Genomic DNA, 26139 nt, shown 5'->3' on the forward strand with positions numbered 1-26139 from the left:
GGGTTGGCATTTTCAAAAACAGGTGTGTGTGTGTGTGTGTGTGTGTGTGTGTGTGTGTGTGTGTGTGTGTGTGTGTGTGTGTGTGTGTGTGTGTGTGTGTGTGTGTGTGTGTGTGTGTGTGTGTGTGTGTGTGTGTGTGTGTGTGAGATAGTAACTTAACCCTTTAAGCTTTAAATTGTTGGAATTAATTACTTTTGCAAAAAATGTTCGGACAAAGTTTGTGAGATGAAGTAGATGTGATTTATGTGGACAGAAAGCTGACAAGCCAATTCAGGAGCACTGCTCAGGGTATCAGTGACAAGAGTTAGTGGATGCATGCATTCAGTGAATTCAGATCGTTTGCAGAGCTGGTCACCTTACACCCTCCACTCCCACCTTCCCTCATCCCACCCCGCTCCCCCCGACCGTGTGCTATTGCCCCTGGTGGTCCAAGGAGTCAAAAGCAAATTCTTAAGATGCCGCCAAAAAGCTACAGCTTTCACAAGTGATGTTTGCCTTCAAGCAGCAGGTCTTGGCTGGTTCAACTTCGAAGGAGCATGGAATTGAACAGGACCCCATACACCCATCCCTGTATGATTAAACTCGTCTTTTAGTGTCATATATGATCACTACTGTGGGTTCCATGTCACTTTGCTCTGCTAAAATAGGTAAGTGAGTGTTAATAAATGGAATTGTTAATATTTTCAACGTCCTAATAGTTCCAATGATCTTCTTGTACGTCAGAATAATTGTGATTGTATGATCTGCTTGTAATTAACATCATGTTCCGTCATGATGCATGCACTGAATTACACAGTATGCAGCAGTAATGCTGAGTCAATGATTAAAGGCACATTAGTCAGGCAGCTTAGGACCCATATTTTCTAATTGTGAGCACAGGGCGAACAAAACTTTCTCCAGGTTCTTGTAGACAGATGTATAGTAGCTTTGATTTTTGATGGGTGCCATTTAAAAAGTTGATGTAAATTAATTTGCAAATGTTATCATGTATCTGCAAATTATACACATCAAATAGCAGCTCATATCAATATATGTGAAATTATCCTGCGTGTATATGTATATATATATATATATCTGTCAGGAATGCATATATCATATAGTCACTTGATATTGAAACATCAGCAAAATACTATACATTTACATTAAATTTGCATAAATTTACATAAAAATAATATTTGAAATTAACTAATGTAAAAGCAAAGCTTTGCAAGATTAAGGCTCGGAATAGAACAAAGATATCCAGTCCCCAAAATCAAAGCTGCCAATGAAATCATTAGAATTACATTGAATCGGCAATGAAATGTACATATATTTGTGCAAATTAGTATAAAACTCATTAGAAGACATTCATAAATTAACAGTTAACATTGCAATACTATTTATTTGGGCCAAACCCATATATACACCCAAAAAAAAGCTACCGACCAACATACTTTGTTGATATACCAGAGAATATGCTTGAAATACATACAACTTGCATGAATTATCATTTTAATCAGAGAAGCCAATTACAGATTTTGTAGCACCTATGATAAAATTAATGGTATTGATATAAAATGGCACTTTTGTCTGGTCTGTCCCCATAATTCAGTTAAGTTGCCTGATTACATCAGTTGGATTCATTCTCAAGCAACAGAACAGATTTGGCCTTTTGTGTTCCCATTTGAACCCCTGGTTCAAGATATGGGGAACCCAGGATCAAAAGCCATATACCATATATGGCTTTGTCCATTTTCTGCAAATGCCGCTTGCAATTCATGTTAAAGGAAGTACTCTAATGTCTAATGACATTCTTGTACTTATTCACAAATATCTCTGAAATGTCCTTTGAACTAATGTGAAAGTACACTGATGTCTACTAATGTTTTTATAATTCATGGGAAAGTGAAGCCAGGTGTTATCTTGATGGTTAAGGTGGTGGGCTTATGGTCTTAGGGTGTTGGAGTTTAAGCCCCTGCCGTGCGTTACGTAACAATACGTGGGTTGACTTCGCCTGTCATCCTTTCGAGGTTGGAAAAACGAGTACCAGCGTACTGGAAACGGGGGGGGGGGGCACTGCATCAATAGCACAGCCATGCTCCCAGCAAAGATGCAACCAGCAGCCACATGCTGCAGACGAAATGATGATGATGCTAAAGTACATAGATATCTGCTAATGTCACTGTCATGCACATGATTTATTTGCAACTCCTCCCTGAGCCATTTATATTAATGGCGAAAAAACTATTCTGAGAAACAAACTCGTTTTACTGAGCCAATGGTGAACATTATTTATTTATTTATTATTTACTTATTTGGCCACACATTGAGCGGACACTGGATTATGTGGAATATCGAGTCATATAATCTTAATAATGTGTCAGAGGAAACTTAAGATTTTTTTTCTTTTATACATTAATCAGACAATAAAATGTCAATCTTGTTTTATTGGTTGCACCTCAGGATGTTATATGTAACATATAAGAATACAGTTGTAAAATTGATGCTAAAAATCGAGCTCAAAAAAAAATGATTTACAATAACAGCATAGGAAAAGAAATGATAAACTCCCTTGGAGGAGCAATAATAATGGCAGTTTCACAGTCGAGAATAAATGTGCAAAATAATGACAGGAAAAACATCCAAGTTATTCATTTTGTAGAATAGAAGGGGCTGGCAGGATAGCCTGCAGGTTTGACTTGACACATATAAACTGTTGTCTTGGTGTTTCACAGGCAAAGCGATTTATCAATATTTGTGCCGTCCCTCGGATGGATGTTAAACTGGGCGTCCCAGCTGTCGGCATTTGTTTGGTGACCGTAAAGATCCTATGGTGTCCTTCCCGAAGAGTAGCCGAGCTATCGCCAGCTGAGGTCCAAGTTCCTGGCCTGAGTACCACTGGGAAGGCAAAGACAAACCACCCATTGTAATCCTTGCTGTGGGGCCGCTTAGGCAGCAATTAACCTGTCTCTGAAGAGTACTATAGAGAAGAAGAAAAAAATTGTCCAGCCTTTGAAAAAGATATGATGTTTATGAATGAGCAGGTATGATGAAAAAGATATGATGAAACATTTAATATGATGCAGGATGCAATCAGAATGAATGTGGCCCACATTTTTAGCTTTTCTAGAATTGGAATTCCAGAGAAGGCATTGTCATCGTGCACCGTATGTCCGTCTCCTATTTCGACTTAGCTAGCCAAACCGCTGGGCCGATCCAGCTGAAATTTGGCAGCAACGTTTCGCTCCTCACTGGTAACGTGGACTGCAAAGCTCGTTCCGGTCACTTGATTTTAATTCGGTCAAAATGGCCGACATTAAATTCCTTCAAAAATCTTGTCCAGACCCACCAATCAGAATGCTACCAACCTTGGGTTCCAACAAAAGGATAGGGTCATGATGTTAAATTATGGAGGCCATGCTGATTATCTGACAGGAAGTGTGTCAAAATGGCTGACTTGGTCAATTTTTGAGAAAATTACATAAATTTCTTCAAAAAAATCTTCTTCTCCAGACTCCCCGAGTCAGAATGCAACCAAATTTGGGTTACAACATTAGGATAGGGTCGTCATGTTGAATTGCGGAGGTCATGCCGATTACTTGACCGGAATTGTGTCAAAATGGTGGTCGCATAAATTCCTTCAAAAATCTTCTTCATCAGATTCACCAGTCAGAATGTCACCATATTTGGGTTTCAATTTTAGGACAGGGCCCAGTTAAGCTACAGATCCTATTTTTAGCCTTAAAAGTGGGGCAAGTTACATGTTCATATTAATAAAGTACCAGTGATATTTAGCCTGGCCCTCTCTTTGAAGCATTCATGAATGTTGGAGGAAGAAGAAAATATGATGGCATGAGCACAAAAATATGTGACATTTTACTGAAACTTACAGTTTGCCTCAATTTCCTTCTTAGAGTGCAGAAGGAAAAGTCAAACCAGGATAATAGTTGGATGGCAGACCTCCATGTAGGAGGTACAGTAAGATAGTAAAATTGGTATTATGTTTATCTCTCAGGTGTCTGGTCATTGAGTTTTTTTTTTCATGATGCTGATTTTTTGGCACCATGCCAAGTGAGCTGCTTTATGTTCTGGAATGAGAAGAGGGAATCTTATCAGTCTCCTGGCTTTTTAACCTGCAGCACAAAGCCAGTTCTGGACAGTTCTCATGGATAACCTCCAAGGGAGATTTCATTCTTGTCACAACACCATGCCTGTGGCAAAAGGAATATGTCTGGCAAGCCCGATCAGAGCTGCATTTTCTCTGTTAGAGGTCACCCTGAGTGATGCAGATTGAGGCCTGTCTTTAACATCATTGGTTTGTTGGTGTTTGCGGTCAATCTACTGATTGTTCGATGGAAGCCAAATTTATGTCCTGTTTCGCTGTAGGACATCCCAGCATTGTTCGTCTCAATAATTTGCCAAAGTTGGGCTTCACTGTCTTCTACAGGCCACAGTAGCTGAGTTTGCAAGTGGAAGCAAGAAGCAACGATATTGTTACACTCTCCAAACCCAGACCAAGTGAAAGTTTTTGTTTTCAAGTTGAAACCATTACTTGTCTGTACATGCTGGGTATGTGAAATTGCCATGGTATTGTTAGGGTTCCATCTCACTTGCTCCCGGGGTCTGCTAGAAGGTTTCAATGAATGGGAAATACAGCCTGTTCACTTAGTTTGATTTGATTTATGATGATTTATGACCACTGCTGTCGGTAAAGATCTAAATACCGAGGGTCTTTCATGTTATTGGAGTAGGAAGTCTCGATAGGCTTTTGTACAGCACCCCCCCCCCATCCCTCCACTCATCTCAAATATTGGTCTACTTTGTTTTTGAAAGCATTGATGCTCTTAGCGTTCATAGCCTCAATTGGCAAATTATTTCATTGATTAATTACTCAAGAACTCACGTCCAATCGGCATTAGGGTTTAAGTAATTTACAGAAATGGCCTCTTGTGATGTTTGTGCGTCTTGGAAGAATGTGGTTGCCTCAATTGCTTCATGACCCTTGAGTAGTTTGAAGACAGACAGACACACGTCCATTCTTTCAGGTCGCCTCTAAGCCTTCTGCATTCAAATGTGGTTTGACTCATCGTCTTTGTTCTCCATGCTCTTCACCATTTTAGTCGCACACCTTTGTACACCTTCCAAGATATCTACATCTCGTAATTAGACTCCATGCTTGATAACAGTAGTCCAAGTGTGGTCGAACTAGTTCCTTGTAAAGTCTCACTGTGATGAACTTATCTCAATTGACAATGACCTTGCGTATTAATCCCAGTGCTTGGTTTGCCTTTCTGCCTGCATGAGCACAATGCACAATGGACACTGGAACTGAGTGAATGAGGTATTGTAACTCCAAGGTCCTTCTCTTCTGATACAACTTATATTTTCTCCTCACCCAAGAAGTAGTCATAGTTCTCATTCTTGAAACCCATGTGAATACATTTACATTTTTCTGCATTGAAAAGCATTTGCTATTCCTGGGACTATGATGCTTTGCCTCTGACGTATATGCTGATCATAGACACGAGCATCGACCACGCTCCCGATATTTAATAAAGCTTATTTAATTTGAACTGTGAAACGATCGTGGAGAGGGACATAAAATAAAGAGAAACCTATTCAGTCATGTGTACAAAATATAGGGGAACTAATTAAGTTTTGAAACAGTTTTTCGACACATTTATTAATGTGTTATATATGCTATCTCTACATATTGGAGCAAGTACATGTATGTATGTATATATGCATTGTTACGGGTTCAGCGGGTGGTGGGCGCAAGGGGAGTTTTTTGGACCCACTTCCTGGCCAATGACCCTTAAGCCAATGCGACGCAGATAACTCTGCTGCATGACAGGTTTCTAAGCAACCACAGACACTGTCTGAGATGCTTAATTTAGGTAGGGTCTAGTGTCCAAATCCCGTTTTACCTTCTCGGCAAATTAATCACTCCATATAAGGACTGTGCTTCCCAACATTCCACTGCTGTCAATCAAAAATGGCCGAGCGATACTGTAAGTGGAACGTTTGCTAATGTCTACCCATAGCGAAACAACGTGGTAGAACTCCCCATCACTCTTGCACACAGTCTAGCATCCTTTGCTGGTTTCCAAGCTCACTACCTGCTGCTTACAAGGCCTTCACACCTGGCCTCCATCGCATGAGCTGACAATCAGACAACAGCTGTGTCATTCTCTACTGATCTTGAATTTATTAGATGCTTGTCTGACATGTAATTTCTTTCAATTTGGTCAAATTTAGAATTTCAATCTGTTGCAGGATCATAAAATGAAATGACTTATCTACATCAATGGTCAACCACTGGAAGATGTTCCATCTCTTGAATTTTTAAGCTTCAACACCAGCCATAACCTCTCTTGGCAAGATAATATCACAAAGAAGGTCTCCAAAGCCAGTCACAGACTGGGCATCCAACATTCCAAGTCATCCCTTGCAAAATTAAAAAGAAAAAGAAACTCACAGCCTCCAAGACCTTTGTATGTAACTCAAAGGAGTACTGCTCTCTCTCTCTCCTCTAGTTTGGTGTCCCAGCATCACATCTGTCTCTTGAACTCCAATAATGAGGCCAAACTACAACACCATAATAAGGTCCTTGCATCACAGACAAGTCGGTGGCCTCTGTGTTTTCTTAACCACCTTCCCTCCAATCGAGCTCCCTCTTTTTACTCTCTCAGCCCATCAGCTCATCCAGGACACATGCCTTCTTTCAGCAAAAATCTACTAGTTAAACCCCAAAATCCAGGCTTCCTCCCCATCTCCACTTTTTTGTTCCTCTTTTCTCCAATTTATGGAACTGCTACACTAAGTTTGTTCAGTCATAAACTTCCCTTCCAGGCTTCAAGCAGGTGTTGCATTACTGGTACCATCCATGTCATCTGCAATCCCTCCTGGGATCTTTTCTTCACCGATTCACCCTACCTTACCCAACCTTCTTACTTGCAATTTACTTTTTCCTCCCTTCCCCTATCTCCTATTTTCATTATATTATCCAATTGTGGACCCATTGCCCCCAATGTAAGTGCATTGCTTTTTACCCTCTATCATCTCCCTCTTTCATGGTCCTTAATATTGAATATGAAGACGAATTTTGACAATATAAAAGCCACTTTACCATAAGGCAAATATATAAAGGATCGATCGATAGATAGCTAGAGAGAATGGAGACTTTAATAATTCAAGCTGTTTATTGCAACATTTCCCACTCAGCCTGTAACAGACCATCCCAACCAGATCATATAACATGTCCTTTAATTTCCTCCTAAGGTGGACGGAGGTTATGTATTCACCCCTGTTTGTCTGTGAGCAGGATATCTCAAAACGTTATGGGCAAATTCAGACAAAACTTGGTGGACAAGTTGTGTGTGTGACCAGGACGAAATGATTACATTTTGGTGAAGATCTGGATCAGGACAATATAACTTTTTATGGTGATTCTTCACCATTGAGAGATGGGGCCAAAAACTATATATAACATGATATCTCAAAAGGTAATGCATGGATTAGGACGAAACTTGGTAGATGAGTTGGGTAGCTAACAACAACAGCTAGGTTTTGGTTAAGGTCCGCATGCAGATCCAGCCTATCAGTGGGATACAAAACATAAATTGTTCAGCCTCACAGAGGTATGAATTCCACAGAGTGCCATTCTAATATTTCTTGTCCTGAGTCGGCACACCCAGCTTCACAAATCAAATGTTTGTTTAATCAAATCTGTTTCTGGTGTATGTTCCCCCTCCATCCCCTCCCTTACCTCAAATGGCCGCACTGCTGATTCCACACGTGATAAAGCTGAATGTCTAAACTCGGTGTTTGCAGCTAAATCTTGTGTCCCAAACCCATCACTATCTCTACCCACTTTACCCAGTCGCACCCAACTGTCCCTGGACTCTGTATCCTTTTCTCCTGACAAGGTGGAGAGCTTGCTTTCAAACCTCGAGTCAGATTCTGCAACCGGTCCAGACGGCATCAGCCCACGTGTCCTCAAAGCCTGCTCTTCTGCTCTTGCTCACCCTCTCTCTGTTCTATTCACCCTCTCATTTTCCCAAGGTCATCTGCCATCTGCTTGGAAATCTGCTAACATCACTGCCCTGCATAAAAAAGGTGCAAAAACAGATCCCTGTAACTACAGACCAATCAGCCTTCTCCCAATCATCAGCAAGGTTATGGAATCCATCATTGCTTCAGACATGAAATCCTTCCTCTTCTCCAATGGCTTGATTTCCAATCATCAATTTGGTTTCAGACCAGGTCACTCTACCCTGGATATGCTGCTACTGCTCTCCCATCAATGGATGGAGGTCCTCAATGCCAGACAGGCAATCCGAGCCGTATCCCTGGACATATCACGTGCTTTTGACACAGTCTGGCACCCTGCCCTACTCACCAAACTCTCTTCCCATGGTATTCAAGGCCATCTCCACTCATGGCTCGCAGACTTCCTCTCCTGTCGCAGTCAACGTGTGGCCCTAAATGGAGTTCTTTCATCCCCTCTTCCTGTGCAGGCTGGAGTTCCTCAAGGTAGCGTTCTGGGCCCTGTTCTTTTTCTGGTTTTCATCAATGATCTCTCGGACTCTCTGGAAAATCCTCTATTTCTCTTTGCCGATGACTCCACCCTCTGCCGTACCATCTGTCATCCCTCAGACCGGCAAGCAGCAGCTTCTTCGCTCACTGCAGATCTGGATAAAATCACAAACTGGTCCAACACGTGGAACATGTCTTTCAATCCACACAAATCTCCCACTCTCACTATGTCTCTTCGAAAGGACCGTTTACAAAACCCCCCCATCCACTTTCTCAACAATCCACTGGAAGAAGTCTTTTCTTTCAAGCTTCTGGGTCTCACTATCTGCCATGACCTTTCCTGGGAAAGTCACATTTCCAACCTTGCCTCAAAAGCCAGTCGCCGACTGGGAATCCTCCGTCGTGCAAAGTCCTTCCTCGGCCCTCTTGAGCTCCTGACTACTTACAAAGCTTTTGTCCGTAGCCTGATGGAGTACTGCTCTCCCCTCTGGGCTGGTGCTCCTGCCTCCCACCTTTCTCGACTTCACGCTGTCGAAACCAGGGCTTTTAAGATCATTGGCATCTCCCGCAATGAAGCTGAGTCTTTGGGCCTCTCACTCAATCACCGCAGGTTGGTCGGTGGTCTTTCTGTCTTCTACCGACTCCTCTCCAGCCTTGCCCCCCTGCTCTCTCTGCGATTTGTCCCAACCACATTTCCACAGGGCGCTCAAGGTCCGCCAACAACCCCCTTCTGGTAAAACTACCAAAATCACGAATCACTGCTCATCTTCACTCTTTCATTCCTCTTTTTTCCCGCCTTTGGAATAAACTTCCTCACTCTATTCTTTCCCATTCTTCCCTCCAGGCTTTCAAAACAGCTGTTCACCACCACCTCTTATCTTCCCCCATCCAAATCCTCGATCTTTTCTACCCCGATAATCCACCCATGCCCACTTCCTTCAATTCTCCTGCTTTCCTTCCTGAAAGTCCCTGTAATGTCCATCTTCTCCTCGCCATGTTCCCCGTCCCATCCCCATCCCTCTCCCTTCCACAGTTCACCTGTGTCTGTTCCCCAATGTTTTGTCCCTTCCACTCCCACCCCTCTTGTCTCATGCCTCCTTGCTGTGAGTTGTGTGTTAGCTCTCATACGAGCCTCGACCAAGGTATACAAAAAAAAAAAAAAAAAAAAAAAAAAAAATGTAACCCCAACAAAGGTGCCACATTGTGAAAGACCACACTTTGCCTGTCTGATGATCCCTGCCTGTTCCATTCATAAAAGATGAACCAATTTATGCACAAGTTTCAGCAGAACCCTGAACGACCAAAACATTTAAAGGTTCACTTGTTGTCTTTCTTAGTCATTTTTGAAACGAGAATAGAAAATTCCTCAAAGAGTGCCATTCCCATAAAATATTGTGTACAGTACTTTATCGCATGTTCGGAACAAAGGTAAACAAATTTGTTGTCTGGTGGACGTGCCCTTGTAGTTCATTCCAAGTTCTTTCATGAGCCTTGGTAATTGTGAAAATATAACAATAATATTAAAATGAAATAATGGTCATATTATTATAATGATATAATATTGCACAATTCTGCTTGAAATAAAATTTGGTTGATGCTAATGGTCCATGGAGGGAAATTATTGTCATCATGATTCTACTGGTACTTTCAAAGATAAGTAATGTAAAGTATCCCAAGCGATTTGAAAAGCCTTGCTCTCTAGTGCATAAAGATGGAGTACATGGTCCTTAGAAGATGTTATCAGTTTGATCTGATGTCCCAGCATCACATCATACTGTTTTAGTTTCTGCATTGTTGGTGTCAACCATAGATCGACCCATTTGTACATGTGATTCAGATATTGACTACAAAGCATCTCAAAATGCAAAGGCTGTCTGTGTTCGCTTTGTACTCAAACTCAGCTTGATGAAAAGAACAGCGAAAGAAAAAATGTAAAATTTATTTATTAATGTTCTCCATATCCTACTATTAATTTGCAATTGGTCACTGGCTATACTGACACCACTACAAAATTTTATTATGGACCCTAGGCATCAAAAAGCTATATAAATATATCGAACAAACAGTTTCACATGGAGCACCTCACTGCCATTAGAGTATTTAAATTGTATCAGATGTGGCAATAAATGCGAATTGTTGCTCCCAGCTTGCCGACTTGATGACAGAAGATGCCGTTTTCATTTTTGCCACTTTCATCCCTACCTAGAATCCTGTGCAGGCATGGGCAACTTGCTAGTTCTCATAACTAAGGTTTCTTGAAAGTTTGATGACAAAGGTTATGACATGGATAGACACACTGAAGCTCAATGGTAAATAAATAAAGAAACACAGAAGTGATCACAAAACCTGCCCAATTCATGTGGATATGCAGTAGACAGGTTGATAAGGCCTATTTGTATTAACTGTTCTGTTCTACTCTTGCATATGGCAGCTTGGTTGCTGGGTAGCTATCATTACTTGGAAGTGTATCTGTGCTGCTGATGCTGTGCCCCTCTACCAATACACTGGTACTCATTTTGCTGACCTCAGAAGGATGACAGGCAGAGTCAACCACATCTGTTGTTAATTCAGCAGCCAACAGGGCTCAAACTCAAAATCCTAAGGTCCTAAGCCAGCCACCCTCGCCACTATGCCAACACTGGGCTTTCTGCATTTACTGTGACATTTCCCTTTGACATTTTGACCCAATTATTAACCTCCGCCATCTTCGAAGATGGATGGAGGTTACTGTTTTCACCCCTTTCTGTTTGTTTGTTTGTTTGTTTGTTTGTTATCTTGCCAAAACGAAGTTTTTTTTTTTTTTTTTTTTTTTTTTTTTTTTTGTTTTTGTTTGTTTGTTTGTTTGTGAACAGTATTACGGAAAAACTCCTCAACGGATTTCGACGAAACTTGGTGAGGGGGGTTAGGTATGGTCCAAGGATCATGCCATGAAATTTTTGACTTGGTCCAAAATCCAATATGGCCGCTATGGCGGCCATTTTGAAAAAAAGATTTGAATTTTTTTTTTTTTGCATTTCTACATGTTTTAAGTGATTTCCAACCCCCCCCCCCAAAAAAAAAATGTTGGAGAAAAGAACTATAACTCTGTCAGCACTGTTGACGTCATATTTAATGAATAAGATACAAGGTTCACTTGAGTGACCCAGCAGTATTGGCGGCGCAGGTTTTGCACACTCCCGAGTGCTCCCCCTCTAATTAACCTCCGCCATCGAAGATGGATGGAGGTTACTGTTTTCACCCCTGTCTGTCTGTTTGTTTGTGAACAGTATTACAGAAAAACTCCTGGACGGATTTCGACGAAACTTGGTGGGGGGATTAGGTATGGTCCAAGGATCATGCCATTAGATTTTGGACTTGGTCCAAAAAAAAAATTTTTTTGCAACTTTTTTTCCAAAAAATTTCAATTTTATTTGAAAAAATTTGAATTTTTGTTTTTGCATTTATACATATTTTAAGTGATTTCCAACCCCCCCCCCCCAAAAAAAAATTGTTAGAGAAAAAAACAACAAATTTTGCAACTTTTTTTTTCAAAAAAATTTCAATTTTTTTTTTTTTGGCATTTCTACATGCGCGTCGATCTAGTTTAGTTTATTCAATCGTGGTTCAGTAGAGTCCAATCCGTTTTGACCTACAATGAATAGGATATCAGGTTCACTTATGTGACCCAGCAGTATTGGTGGCGGAGGTTTTGCACTCTACTGAATGCTCCCCCTCTAGTTAATTATGCTTTTCCATATTTTCATTATAAGGGTTTGTTGAAAATTTGATGGCAAAAGCTCACAAATGATAAAAAAAAATGGTCACACACACACACACACACACACACACACACACACACACACACACACACACACACACACACACACACACACACACACACACACACACACACACACACACACTTGCAAAACCCTGTCTCCCTATACATGGGCAGATGGGCTCATAAACACTGATGCCATGATGTTAGTAAATAGACCATTCACCAAAAAAAATTTGGTGACATTCCATAGTGATGTGAAATTTGTCCATTCATCAGCATGGATCAAAACAATTGTACAAACTATATATGTGATTCCAATGGCCACTAAAAATTATGTTCACCGACAAGATATGCCGGGACGGGTGTCCATTCCGAACCTCACCCAAAATGAAACACCACAACATATTAAGTCACAATCTTTATTGTTGCACAATGTTCACTGGACTTTATTTGATGAGGATAATCATAGTAGTTTACCATTGCCATATTATATGGCAAATGACTGCAGTTACTATTTATTTTTCATTGCCGAGTGAATTAAGGCTTTTGATGGTTTCCATCTCAAGTTCACTTTGTAATCTGAAAGACAGTGGAGCAAAATGTATTACATTTTATGACTGCATAATATTACAACGTAAACATCATACCATTCAGCGTAACATATTGCTCACATTTTTTTAAACAAAATGTTTTTCAATTGTAAGATTGTAACACTTATTTGATAGTGATAAAGTAACACAGGAAGCTGTCTTGATCTAAAATATATTAATAGCAATTTAATGTAAAAACTTTAAATCATATAAAAAATCCCTTCAAAGGCTCATTTAATATTTAAAGAAATATAAAAATAGTTTAGTTCATTAAAAAAAAAATTGTATTGATCTCCCTTCATGCCTTCCTCTCTGACGCATAATGCTATGAAACCAAGAAATTATAATGCCGATCATTATCATTTACTGTCTGTGAATAATAACCATGGTTATGAAAATCAGATTATCAAAACTGGAAAGATGTGTTCAATGGCTGTTTGCAGCATAGTGAAGGAAGTACATAGTTTTGTGGGGATTGTGTGGTCGAGGATGATCAGCAAATTGATGAGTGTGGGTGATAAAGAAAAATATGGAGCAAAGAGGAGGAGAATAAATATTTGGGAGGAGTAGTGAGAAGTGAAAGGAAAAGAGGTCTCCTTGGAGCGTCGAGAGGTCTCCTTAGGGGCTCGCTGCTGACGATCTCAAAGTTAAGTTTCCGGTCGTTATTTGTCCCGTTTTAACTGTTTATTTTTCTCACCGACATGTTTCTGTGTGTTCCTAGTTCGGTTTTGTTTCAAAAATCGTGCTATTTTGTGAGTTTTTCTCGACGTTGTCTTACCGGGTGTTTGAGGCCAAGGCTTGAGGCTTGAGGCCAACCGGTTCCCCTCTGTGTACGATCGTTTTATTTGTTTTTTCTCCCCATTACCTTCAATTTCTATCTTCCCCACTTTCCTAACATCCCCCATTTCTCCCAACGAATCTCTCGATTTCTTATCTTAAATAATAATAAAAAACCCGACCTTTCTCCTGATTCTGCTTCTTCTTCTTCTTCTTCTTCTTCTTCTTCTTCTTCTTCTTCTTCTTCTTCTTCTTCTTCTTCTTCTTCTTCTTTATCGCCTCTTCTTCTTCCTCTTATTCTTCCCCCTCCTCTTCTTCCTCGATTTTTTTTTTCTACAACACTTCCATGAACTAATCTGTTAAACTCTCTCAAACATTACTAATAATAACAAAAACGATATCTTATAATGCTTCATCTTCCTCTCTCACACATGTGGTACTCTTTACTGTTTCATAATGCACTACTCTTCTGCTATTTTAACAGACTGCTCTCCTTCATTCCTTGCATAAAAAATCCAACTGTTACAGCGTTTCTTCTCTCCATTCTCTGAATTCGCCTTTATTGCATCCATCAAGAATTGTGTTAAATCGCATCTCTGACCTAAAACTTAAAAAAAAAAACCCAGTTTGCTATGAATGTTCGTTTTCCATCAACCATTCTTTTTTTCCAACTTCAGTGCCAACTCACCCCTCTCACCCCTCACTCTCACTCTCAAAGCAACCATCCCACTCTTCTCCCTCCAAGCCTCCCTCTCACCTCTCAAAAATTCCCCCCTCACCTTTGTCCCACCTTTCATCCCGCTCACTCATCCACAAAGCTGCCTCCTTCCACTGCGCTCTCACCTCCATCTTTTCACTCCGCCTCCTCAAATCCTCAACTGCCTTCTTCTCCCTCTCTTGTCCCCCCTCTCCCCCAGCACCACAGAGCCTTTTCTCCTCCTCATTCGGCCCCCTCACCTAGCTATTCTGCAATCCCCCCACACTCTTTCAACAACCCTCCTTACCTCCCCCTCGTCCCTTGTCTTACCCTCCCCCTCCCCCACCCCCTGCACCCAAAGCCTCCTCCCCTACTTCTTCATTAAAAGTGTGAACCTCAAATATGCAGGGCCTTCGCTCAAACCTTTCGGATCTTTCCATACAGGTTGCCACTGACAAACCAGACATAATCTGCCTAACAGAAACTTTCCTCCCCCAAGACATGTCTGACTCCCAAGTATCTCTCCCTGGTTACTCTCTCCTCCAGTATGACAGACCTGAGCATCGTCCTGAAGGAGGAGTTGCTCTCTTCATCAAAGACTCTATTCCTCACTCTCCATGCACTGCTCTCACTCCCCCACACCCCCAGGAATACCTCTGGCTACGGCTTCCCCTCCACTCCCACCTCATGTTTATATGTGTACTGCACCGTCCACCTAACAGTGATGACTCCATCTACACCTCACTATCCGAAAACATGGACCATCTTCTATCTACTCATTCAAACTCTCTCTTCCTCTTATGTGGCAACTTCAATTGTCATCATGCCAGTTGGCTAGGTGTGGGTACCTCTCTCACCTGTAATGGCACCTCAGCAAAAGCTTTCTGTGGCTGGGACTGACTCAATCGGTCAACTTCCCTACCTGGATCTCAACCAATGGTACTCCATCTCTTCTGGATCTGATTTTTTTCAAATTTCCCTGACAATATCTGCTCTTCCTCCGCTCAGTTCGGTTCTTCTGACCACGTCCGTGTCAAAGTGGACATCTCTCTGGCTATTATCAGAGAACCACCTCACCACCGTCGAGTCTGGCATTTCACTCAAGCCGACTGGCAGGGTCTCCAAGCAGCCATTAAACTTATAGACTGGTCTCCTATCGCTACTTTCTCCAACATCAACTCATCTTGGGAATTCTTTCAAAGAAACTTGCTCTCCCTCATGCACAGATTTATCCCCTCTCCTCTTCAGTTGTCCTACCCTTCCTCCCGCCCTTGATTTACTGAAGCTTGTGGCGAGGCAGTTGTCCTGAAACAACTTGCCTTTGCCTCATGGAAAGCAAACCCAACTGAGGGTAATCTCAGTTCCTTCCATAAAGCTTGGAACAAGTGTGTTTCTACCCTCAGGAGAGCCAGAAAACAACATCTTTCTAATCTCAAGTCTGAACTCTCAAACCTCTCTCCCTCCTCAAAATCCTGGTGGCGTCTAATCAAATCTGTCTCTGGTGTATGTTCCTCCTCCATCCCCTCCCTTACCTCAAATGGCCACACGTGAAAAAGCTTAATGCCTAAACTCGGTGTTTGCAGCTAAATTGTGTGTCCAAAATCCATCACTTTCTCTACCCACCTTACCCAGTCGCACCCAACTGTCCCTGGACTCTGTGTCCTTTTCTCCTGACAAGGTGGAGAGCTTGCTGTCAAACCTCGACTCAGATTCTGCATCGGCCCACGTGTCCTCAGTGCCTGCTCTTTGCTGTTGCTCACCCTCTCTCTGTTCTATTCACCCTCTCATTTGCTCAAGGTCATCTGCCATCTGCTTGGAAATCTGCAAACATCACTGCCCTGCATAAAAGACGTGCAAAAACAGATCCCTGCAACTACAGACCAATCAGCCTTCTCCCAATCATCAGCAAGGTTATGGAATCCATCGTCGCTTCAGACATGAAATCCTTCCTCTTCTCCAATGGCTTGATTTCCGATCATCAATTTGGTTTCAGACCTGGTCACTCTACCCTGGATATGCTGCTTCTGCTCTCCCAACAATGGATGGAGGTCCTCAACGCCAGACAGGAAATCCAAACCATATCCCTGGACATATCACGTGCTTTGACACAGTCTGGCACCCTGCCCTACTCACTAAACTCTCTTCCTATGGTATCCAAGGCCATCTCCACTCATGGCTCGCAGACTTCCTCTCCTGTCGCAGTCAATGTGTGGCCCTAAATGGAGGTCTTCCGTCCCCTCTTCCTGTCCAGGCTGGAGTTCCTCAGGTAGCGTTCTGGGCCCTGTTCTTTTTGTGGTTTTCATCAATGATCTCTCCGACTCTCTGGAAAATCCTCTTTATCTCTTTGCTGATGACTCCACCCTCTGCCGTACCATCGGTCATCCCTCAGATCGGCAAGCAGCAGCTTCTTCGCTCACTGCAGATCTGGATAAAATCACAAACTGGTCCAACACGTGGAACATGTCTTTCAATCCAGAAAAATCTCACACTCTCACTATGTCTCTTCAAAAGGAACGTTTAGAACCCCCCCCCCATCCACTTTCTCAACAATCCTCTGGAAGAAGTGCTTTCTTTCAAGCTTCTGGGTCTCACTATCTGCCATGACCTTTCCTGGAAAAGCCACATTTCAAACCTCGCCTCCAAAGCCAGTCGCTGACTGGGAATCCTCCGTCGTGCAAAGTCCTTCCTCGGCCCTCCTGAGCTCCTGACCACTTACAAAGCTTTTGTCCTCTCCAGCCTCGCCCCCCTGCTCTCTCTCTCTCTCTCTCTCTCTCTCTCTCTCTCTCTCTCTCTCTCTCTCTCTCTCTCTCTCTCTCTCTCTCTCTCTCTCTCTCTGTGTCTCTCTGTGTCTCTCTGTGTCTCTCTGTGTCTCTCTGTGTCTCTCTGTGTCTCTCTGTGTCTCTCTGTGTCTCTCTGTGTCTCTCTGTGTCTCTCTGTGTCTCTCTCTCTCTCTCTCTCTCTCTCTCTCTCTCTCTGTCTCTCTCTCTCTCTGTCTCTCTCTCTCTCTCTCTCTCTCTCTCTCTCTCTCTCTCTCTCTCTCTCTCTCTCTCTCTCTCTCTGTGTCTGTGTCTGTGTCTGTGTCTGTGTCTCTCTCTCTCTGTGTCTCTCTCTCTCTGTGTCTCTCTCTCTCTGTCTCTCTCTCTCTGTGTCTCTCTCTCTGTGTCTCTCTCTCTCTCTCTCTCTCTCTCTCTCTCTCTCTCTCTCTCTCTCTCTCTCTCTCTCTCTCTCTCTCTCTCTCTCTCTCTCTCTCTCTCTCTCTCTCTCTCTCTCTCTCTCTCTCTCTCTCTCTCTCTCTCTCTCTCTCTCTGTCTCTCTCTCTCTCTGTCTCTCTCTCTCTGTCTCTCTCTCTCTCTGTCTCTCTCTCTGTCTCTCTCTGTGTCTCTCTCTCTCTCTCTCTCTCTGTCTCTCTCTCTCTCTCTGTCTCTCTCTCTCTCTGTCTCTCTGTCTCTCTGTCTCTCTGTCTCTCTGTCTCTCTGTCTCTCTGTCTCTCTGTCTCTCTGTCTCTCTGTCTCTCTGTCTCTCTGTCTCTCTCTGCGATTTGTCCCCACCGCATTTCCACAGGGCGCTCAAGGTCCACCAACAACCCCCTTCTGGTAAAACTACCAAAATCACGAATCACTGCTCACATTCACTCTTTCATTCCTCTTTTTTTCCCGCCTTTGGAATAAACTCCCTCACTCTATTCTTTCCCATTCTTCCCTCCAGGCTTTCAAAACAGCTGTTCACCACCATCTCTTATCATCCCCCATCCAAATCCTCAATCTTTTCTACCCCCGATAATCCACCCAAGCCCACCTCCTTCAATTCCCTGCTTTCCTTCCTGAAAGTCCCTGTAATGTCCATCTTCTATTCCCCATGTTCCCCGTCCTATCCCTCTCCCTTCCTCAGATCTCCTAATGTCTCTGTTCCCCACTGTTTTGTCCCTCCCACTCCCGCCCATCTTGTCTCATGCCCCCTTCCTGTACGTTGTGTGTTAGCTCTTACACTAGCCTCGACAAGGTATATAAAAAAATAAAAGTTAGAGGGTATATATATATATATATATATATATATATATATATATATATATATATATATATATATATATATATATATATATATATATATATATATATATATATATATACATATACATATAGACCCACTCACATCTTCCACCTCTGAATGGAGGGAATAGCCAATCAGCTCACACCTGATCAACTAAACCCAGGTGGCTAGGATTATATAAACAATTGACCCCTCCAGCTGAAGAAGCTGCATAAAGCAACCTAAGAAGACATACACAGGGTAAGCGCTATGCTGTTTCGAACCCTTCCCAGAGTTCCTCAACAATTATAAAGACATTCACACATTGTACGCACATGAGAAATGTGTGTCCACAACTTTTTGAGATATCGTGCTATTTATCCTTTTTAGCCCTATATCTCAATGGTGAGGAATCACATTGGCTCCGATGTCCATTGGCAAGCAAAATTTCAGATTTCTACATCACCCAGAAGGTTCTGATCTTTAATACCAGTCAGTGAGTCAGTGGTTAGATTTAACTTTTATATTTTAGATATTGCAACGATTCTGGGAACCGAGACCCCAAGGCAATGGCACACAACATACATTAGTTCACGAGTCAGTTATTTAGTATTTACATGTTCCTGATATGGTCCTCCCCTTGTGTCTATTGGGTAACAAAGGGAATATGCATTGTGAGGGATTGGTTAGGTTTTTTTTCCCCCCATTCTTCCCCATTATCTTCTCTGTACACGTGCTCACAGGATTGAGCACTTGCTGCTCGCAGCCTAATTTGCATATGCGCACCAAAACCCCGTTTGAATCTGCACGCCATAACCGAACTGCCATTTTAATCACAATAGCCTTCTTCACCAGAATTCTCCCACATGCCAGGAGTAACCACCCTGCCTATTTTAGACACATGCTGGATGGAATTTAATTCCATTCAACAATATATTTTTTTCAATATATATATTTATCATAAGGGACCCATGAGTGAGTATAAGGGGAGGGGGTTGTGGACCACAAGACTTCAGATATTTTGAGTGCATCATATGATAGACAACCACCTTTGTGCTGTTCCGCAAAAAATAACAGCATTTCAAAATATTTTTGCTGCTTACCGTGTGCACTTTGACAATGTCTCGTGTGCGGACACGAAGCTTGTTGACCTGGGACTCGGCGATGTCCGCACGCTCCTCAGACTATTCCAGCTCATGCTGCAGTAGCGGGCCAGATTGGAATCGGTCTGTTCTTCCTACAAAAATGACGTCCAAATACATGTTATAGTTATTGTTGTGTCAACAGCAGAGATGATTCACAGCATGGATGAAAACGATTTTTCAAGCAAGTGTTGAATTACTCACCATCATTTCACGCCATACCACATCCCGACTCGCAATTTTATTTTTCTACCCCATTAACTATACCCAACCCAACCCTTTTACTTTCCGCTTGCTGTTCTTTGTGTCCTGTCTCTTTCGTCTTTTTACTGTTTTTTCATTCCCCTGCTGCTTTTGTCCAATTGCTCTCACAACCAATAAATTGCTAATTTTCTCTCTATCAACTCGCTCTTCCATGAACCTATATTTTGCAAACGTATGATCAAACATTATCACATAATTAAGATTTCAAAGGGTATTGGTTTTAATCTTAATTTTATACAAATTTGTGCACAGCAAAAGGTTTGCAATCATTTTTTTTTTGTATTGAAAATTTTACGACCTTTTCATAATTTCTCGACTTTTACAACTGATGTAACATATTGGGTATCAGGTACTTACGGTTTTCTCAGTCTGCCTCTTGTAGGACTTCACTTTGAGTTGCAGTTTGTCTACCAAGTCTTGCAGTCGCACAACATTCTTTCTGTCCTCTTCTGTCTAAAAAATATCAATGCCTATATTGTAAAGAAAACGCCTGAGGGAAGAGATTGAATTAACATGGAGTGGTTAATTATTTATTATGATGTGTTCAGATTAGCTATTGTCTGACATTCCCAGTTAGCAATGCCAGATAATGATTGTTTAGCATTTCCTTGTCATCCCTCACATCCCTCTGTAATTTCACTTTGGCATGCCTGTCATTTCTCTGATTATTTTATTGTTTTTTTGTTTGTTTGTTTTGTTATGTTTGCCATGCTTTTCATGGTAGCATCATGGGTGAAGTAATCCCTGTGATGTCACCGAGCCCCAGGCCGCAACCTGATTGGATGGCTTAAACGCCAAGGCATGGCCTATGGAGAGGCATGAGTGATCAGCCTGCTAGAACAATGGGGGATTGCGATCTTTGGACTTGGTCAGGAGTTCTGCACCAATGGTTTCAGTTTCTCAACAGATATCCACTCTTCCAATCAAGATAGGGACATTTTGCTGTGGTCCAATCGGGAAAATTGTATGACGCAGCTCCAGAGGGGCTGGGATGTTTGGTTAGCATGAGTTAATCCTGAGATACACAGTTAGCTGGACCAATTCAGGATATCTGGCAAGCACATAGCTCCAGAGAGTAGGTTTACTGAGATATTTGGCCCTGTGCAGATGTACATACATACCGTGGCCTGCAAAAGTATTCACCCCCCCTACCAATAATGCTACATTTAGATGAATGACAAATTTTGTCAATTTGTCAAATGACAAATGATGAAGTATAGGGAAGGCCAGAAAGAGTTACATTGTGTGTTTGTGGATTTAGAGAAAGCTTATGATAGGGTGCCAAGAGAGGAGTTGTGGCATTGTATGAGGAAGTCGGGAGTGGTGGAGAAGTATGTGAGGATCGTGCAGGATATGTATGAGGACAGTGTGACAGCGGTGAGGTGTGCGGTAGGAATGACGGACCGGTTTAAGGTTAAAGTGGGATTGCACCAAGGATCGACTCTGAGCCCTTTCCTGTTTGCAATGGTGATGGACAGGTTGACGGACGAGATCAGACTGGAGTCTCCATGGACCATGATGTTCGCGGATGACATCATGATCTGTAGGGAGAGTAGGGAGCAGGCTGAATCGAGCCTTGAGAGGTGGAGGTACGCACTGGAGAGAAGGGGAATGTCCGTCAGTAGGAGTAAGACGGAGTACATGTGCGTAAATGAGAGGGAGGGTGGTGGTATGGTGCAGTTGCAAGGAGTTGAGGTGGGGAAGGTGGATTGGTTTAAATACTTGGGATCAACTGTCCAAAGTAACGGAGAGTGTGGGAGAGAAGTGAAAAAGAGAGTGCAGGCAGGATGGAGTGGGTGGAGAAGAGTTGCAGGAGTGATTTGTGACAGAAGGGTAGCTGCAAGAGTGAAGGGGAAAGTATACAAGACGGTAGTGAGACCAGCTATGTTGTATGGTTTGGAGGTGGTGGTGCTAACAAAAAGACAGGAAGCAGAGCTGGAGGTGGCAGAGTTAAAGATGCTGCGATTCTCGTTGGGAGTGACGAGGATGGATAGGATAAGAAATGAGTGTATTAGAGGGACAGCGCAGGTAGGACGGTTTGGAGACAAAGTGAGAGAGGCGAGATTGCGATGGTTTGGACATGTGCACAGGAGGGAAACGGAGTATATCGGGAGAAGGATGTTGAAGATGGAGCCACCAGGCAGGAGGAGAAGAGGAAGGTCAAAGAAGAGGTTCATGGATGCGGTGAGGGCGGACATGCGGGTGGTTGGAGTGTCAATGGAAGATGTGGAGGATAGAGCAAAATGGAGACAGTTGGTCCGCTGTGGCGACCCCTAGCGGGAGCAAGCCGAAAGAGGAAGAAGAAGAAGAAGAAGATGAATGACAAATTTTGTAGAAACGATTTTTCCAAATTAAATTTTTTCTTCATAAGTCAGAGATCAAACTAAACACTGTTATAGTTGAAGGAGGTTACATGTCAGGAATACCTGTGAAAAACACGTACAAATCAAAATTCATTGGTTGCAAAAGTATTCAGCCCCTGAAGTCAGTACTTGATGGAATAACCTTTTACAGCAATGACTGCTATGAGTCTTTTTGGGAAGGTCTCCACCAGCTTTCCATAGTGAGATGGTGAAATCTTTGTCCATTCTTCATGTGAAAATTGCTCAAGTTCTGCCAATTTTGATGGGGATAGTCGATGGACTGCAAACTTCAAGTCTCGCCATAAATGTTCAGGTCGGTTCAAGTCAGGACTTTGATTCAGCCACTCAAGAACATTTATTTTCTTCTTATTCAGCCACTCCAGTGTGGCTTTAGCTGTGTGCTTTGGCTCATTGTCCTGCTGAAATGTAAATTTCCTACCCAGTTTCAGATTCATGGCTGACTCAAGCAGGTTTTCATCAAGGATTCTCCTGTACTTTGCTCCGTCCATTGTTCCTTCTATACTGACAAGCTTGCCAGTCCCTGCTGATGAAAAGCAGCCACATGACATGATGATATCACCACCATGCTTGACAGTCGCGATGGTGTTGACTGGGTGACATGCAGTGTGAGGCTTGTGCAAGACGTAACGCTTTGAATTTAGACCAAAAAGTTTTTTAAAAATTCGTATGACCACACAACGTTTCTCCATATGCCTGCAGTTTCATGAAGATGCTTTTTCACAAATGCAATATGAGCTTTCAGATGCGTCTTTTTCAACAATGGCTTCTTTCTTGCCACCTGTCCATCGAGGCTAGCTTTGTGAAGAGAATGCGATATTGTTGATTGATGAGCACTGACCCCTATCTTGGACATCGAGCCTTGCAGATCATTCAAAGTCACTGTTGGGTTTGCTGTCACATCCGAACCAGCTTCATGCTTGCCCAGCTACTGAATTTGGATGGGCGACCTGATCTAGGTAGAGTGGGTGGTATGATATGTCTTCTTCCTCTTGATGATGGATTTCACTGTACTCAAAGGGATAATGAGTGAATTTGAAATCTTCTTCCAACCCACTCCTGAATGGTGCATCTCCATCACTTCATGTCTGACTTCCTTAGAAAGATCAGGTCAGGTATGGGAGCATGCGCTGGAACAGCACGTCGCTGCGTCCACTTTCCGCTGGTACTCCAGGGACCTCTGTCTGGCCATCGCCCAGGAAAATGCTTGGCGCATCCCTATCTCCTTGAGATGCTGATCAACCACGAGGCACGTGGTCGGCTCATTGGCCTCCTCCACTCATGAGGCTCCCTCGCTGAGAGAATCTGGTGAGTCGGATCAGCATCAGGAAAATGAACCACAAGTCCATACAGCTGCAGCTGACTCTCATGGACTATGCAATCTGACGCTCACGGGTAACAAATCTCCTTTGAGCCCCTCTCATCAACCACTCATTGGACACAAAGTCCGACCTGCGATCACCAATGATTCTCCGAAGAGACTTGGTACCAAAGGAATTAAGATCCCGAGTCAGAGTCCAAGTTTCACATCCGTAGAGCAAGACTGTAAGCACCAAGGACTTGAAGACTTAAACTGTCTTCCTCCTGCACAGGTACTGACAGCGCCACACACCATGATCCAGTGAATCCATGATTTCCAGGCCCGACCGAGACATCTGTTGACCTCTGGCTCAGAGCCAGCAGAGACATGAATATCACTGCCAAGGAAAGTGAATCTCTCAGTGACCTCAACATCCTCACCACAAACAGACACAGACAGGACAGCAGCATCCAAGATGTCATTGAAAGCCTGGATCTTAGTTTTGACCCAGGAAACCCGTAATTCCAGCGGTGCAGACTCCTCATTCAGCATCTTGAGGGCCCCCAAAACGTTATCCAGAGTCTCCACAAAGATGACTGTATCATCTGCGAAATCAAGGTCAGAGATCTTGATATTCCCAAATGATGCATCGCAGCTTGATCGCTCTGACATCCCCCCAGAATCCAGTCCATACAAGTGCTGAAAAGTGTGGGGGCAAGTACACACCCCTGACAAACTCCAGTAACAACTGGAAATAAGTCTGAGATGGTACTATCACATCTCACAACACTCTCAGTACCAGAGTATAGTTCAGACATCAGATTGATCAGTTTTGGTTGCACCCCACAAAGACCAAGAATCCTCCAGAGGGAATCCCGATTTCACTGAATAGAAAGCTTTGCAGAGATCAACGTAGGCTACAAGCAGCCCCTGCCGAAGCTCTCGACTGCGTTCAGTGAGGACCTGAAGGGCAAGGATATGGTCAATTGTTGCCCTTTTTGGTGTAAAGCCTGATTGCTCTGGGTGCTGGTTCTCAGGCAGATGGTGGCAAACTCTATGAATAATTATCCGAGCAAAGACCTGGCTCTGCACTGAGAGCAGTGTTACCACTCAGTCGTTGTTACAGTCCTGGCAATTACCCTTCCCTTTCCAGAGAGGGCCAACAAGGCTCTGCTTCCAATCAGTTGGAATGATGCCTGTGTTCCAGGCAGAGCACAGAACTGCATGGAACGATACGAGTACAGCATTTCCACCAGTCTTGAGAAGTCCAGCAGTCTTGAGATACCACAGATCCCAGGAGCTTTCCCCAATTTCAACCAGTTCACCACAGCCTGTGTTTCCACAAACAAATGTGGATCACAGTTGATTGGAGGGTCAGCAATAGGGATAGTAACACCCCTGACATTCAACTTGAGAGCTGGTGGATCAGCCTGGTAGAGCCGCTCAAATTAAATATCCCAGCGGGCCTTCACTTCAGACTCCTCTGTCAAGAGCCCACCACCCTTCGCTCTAACTACAGTACACCGAGGAACGGGCTTGGAGGAACACAATGAGCAAATTCCCCTGTAAGCAGGATGAGAATCACTTGACCACAGGTGATTCTCTACCCCCTCACAGATTCCTCGCACATAGGTCTCCTTGCCCACCCTCAGCGCATGTACAGTTTTACGCCTCAACTCCCTGAACAGCTCAGCTCTGCCATTAAGTCTGGTCCTGTGATTCTGGTCAATGGTATCCAGTGTCCCTTGAAAGACAAAATTCTTTTTTTCCCTTCAGTGAGTTCCAAGACCTCCACCAGCAATGTCAAAGACAGTGGTCTTGAAGGCTCTCCACAACTCTTCAGGATTCCCCAAAGCACCCAGACCCCCCAAATCCGCACTTTGCCTGTTCGCAAACTCCTCAGCTACCCTCTCATCCTTGAGGTTGCCAACATCCAGCCTCGGCTGGGATGGTACTATTCTACCGTATTTAAGATGCAACTTCAGAGTTGCTACCACAAACCTGTGGTCGGTATTGAGGAACTGAGCACTCTGATAGACCCTGTAGTTCGGGATCATTCTCCAGTGATCATCAACGAACACATGGTCAATCTCCTTTGCCACACCACCAGCGTTGGAATACCAAGTCCAGTGATGAGCCTTTGGGTGCTGAAACCATGAACTAGCTACCCTAAGTCCATGACTTTTACAAATTCAAAGAACTTGGTTTTATTCTGGTTCATAGTTCCAGACGCATGGGGTCTAACACATGTCTCATAACCATCCCTATCAGTTCCAGTCAATGCATTGAAATCCCCCAAGACTAGAAGTGTATCTCACCTGGGGCACTGATCAACCACAGACTCGAGCATGGCATAGAATGCATCCTTCACGGTGAGATCACTCACCTCGGTCAGAGTATATACAGAGACAAGGGAAACGACACCCACGGAGTGACGAATCCTTAGTCTCATAATACGCTCATTGACCGGTGTTACCTCAATTGGAGTCAGCTTATTCAACACATCCACAGCAACTACTTGGGCATGGTAACTATCAGTGACTAGACCAGTAGTAGGTGTGACCACCCACCATGATCTCGCCACTATCCAGTCTCCGAACCTCAGAGAGTGCTGCAATACTGATGTTCAAATGTTTGAGCTCAGATGATAACATAGATAGGTGATCATCCTCTCTTAGGGATAGG

General features: G+C 43.1%; 2 long non-coding RNA genes across 4 annotated transcripts in view; one reads left to right on the top strand and one right to left on the bottom strand.

Moving 5' to 3' along the window:
* The first annotated feature begins 268 nt into the window (after window positions 1-268).
* The window catches only part of LOC147022114 (uncharacterized), a 118222-nt gene continuing 92351 nt past the window's right edge, over window positions 269-26139 (top strand). For 2 of the 3 annotated variants that reach the window (XR_015061066.1, XR_015061065.1), the window contains exon 1: window positions 278-647. This is a non-coding gene — a long non-coding RNA (uncharacterized LOC147022114). Of the gene's footprint in view, window positions 648-26139 lie in introns of all 3 variants that reach the window. The other variant, XR_015061067.1, reaches the window with a different exon arrangement.
* On the bottom strand, window positions 12683-20288 carry LOC147022115 (uncharacterized). Its single transcript, XR_015061060.1, has 3 exons — window positions 20131-20288; window positions 19471-19604; window positions 12683-12856 (listed from the first exon to the last, which is right to left on the bottom strand). It is a non-coding gene; the product is annotated as an uncharacterized LOC147022115 (long non-coding RNA).

This window comes from Eptatretus burgeri, chromosome 8 (genome assembly GCF_056783735.1).
Source record: "Eptatretus burgeri isolate ZD-2024b chromosome 8, Ebu_testis_v1, whole genome shotgun sequence".
NCBI lineage: Eukaryota > Metazoa > Chordata > Myxini > Myxiniformes > Myxinidae > Eptatretus > Eptatretus burgeri.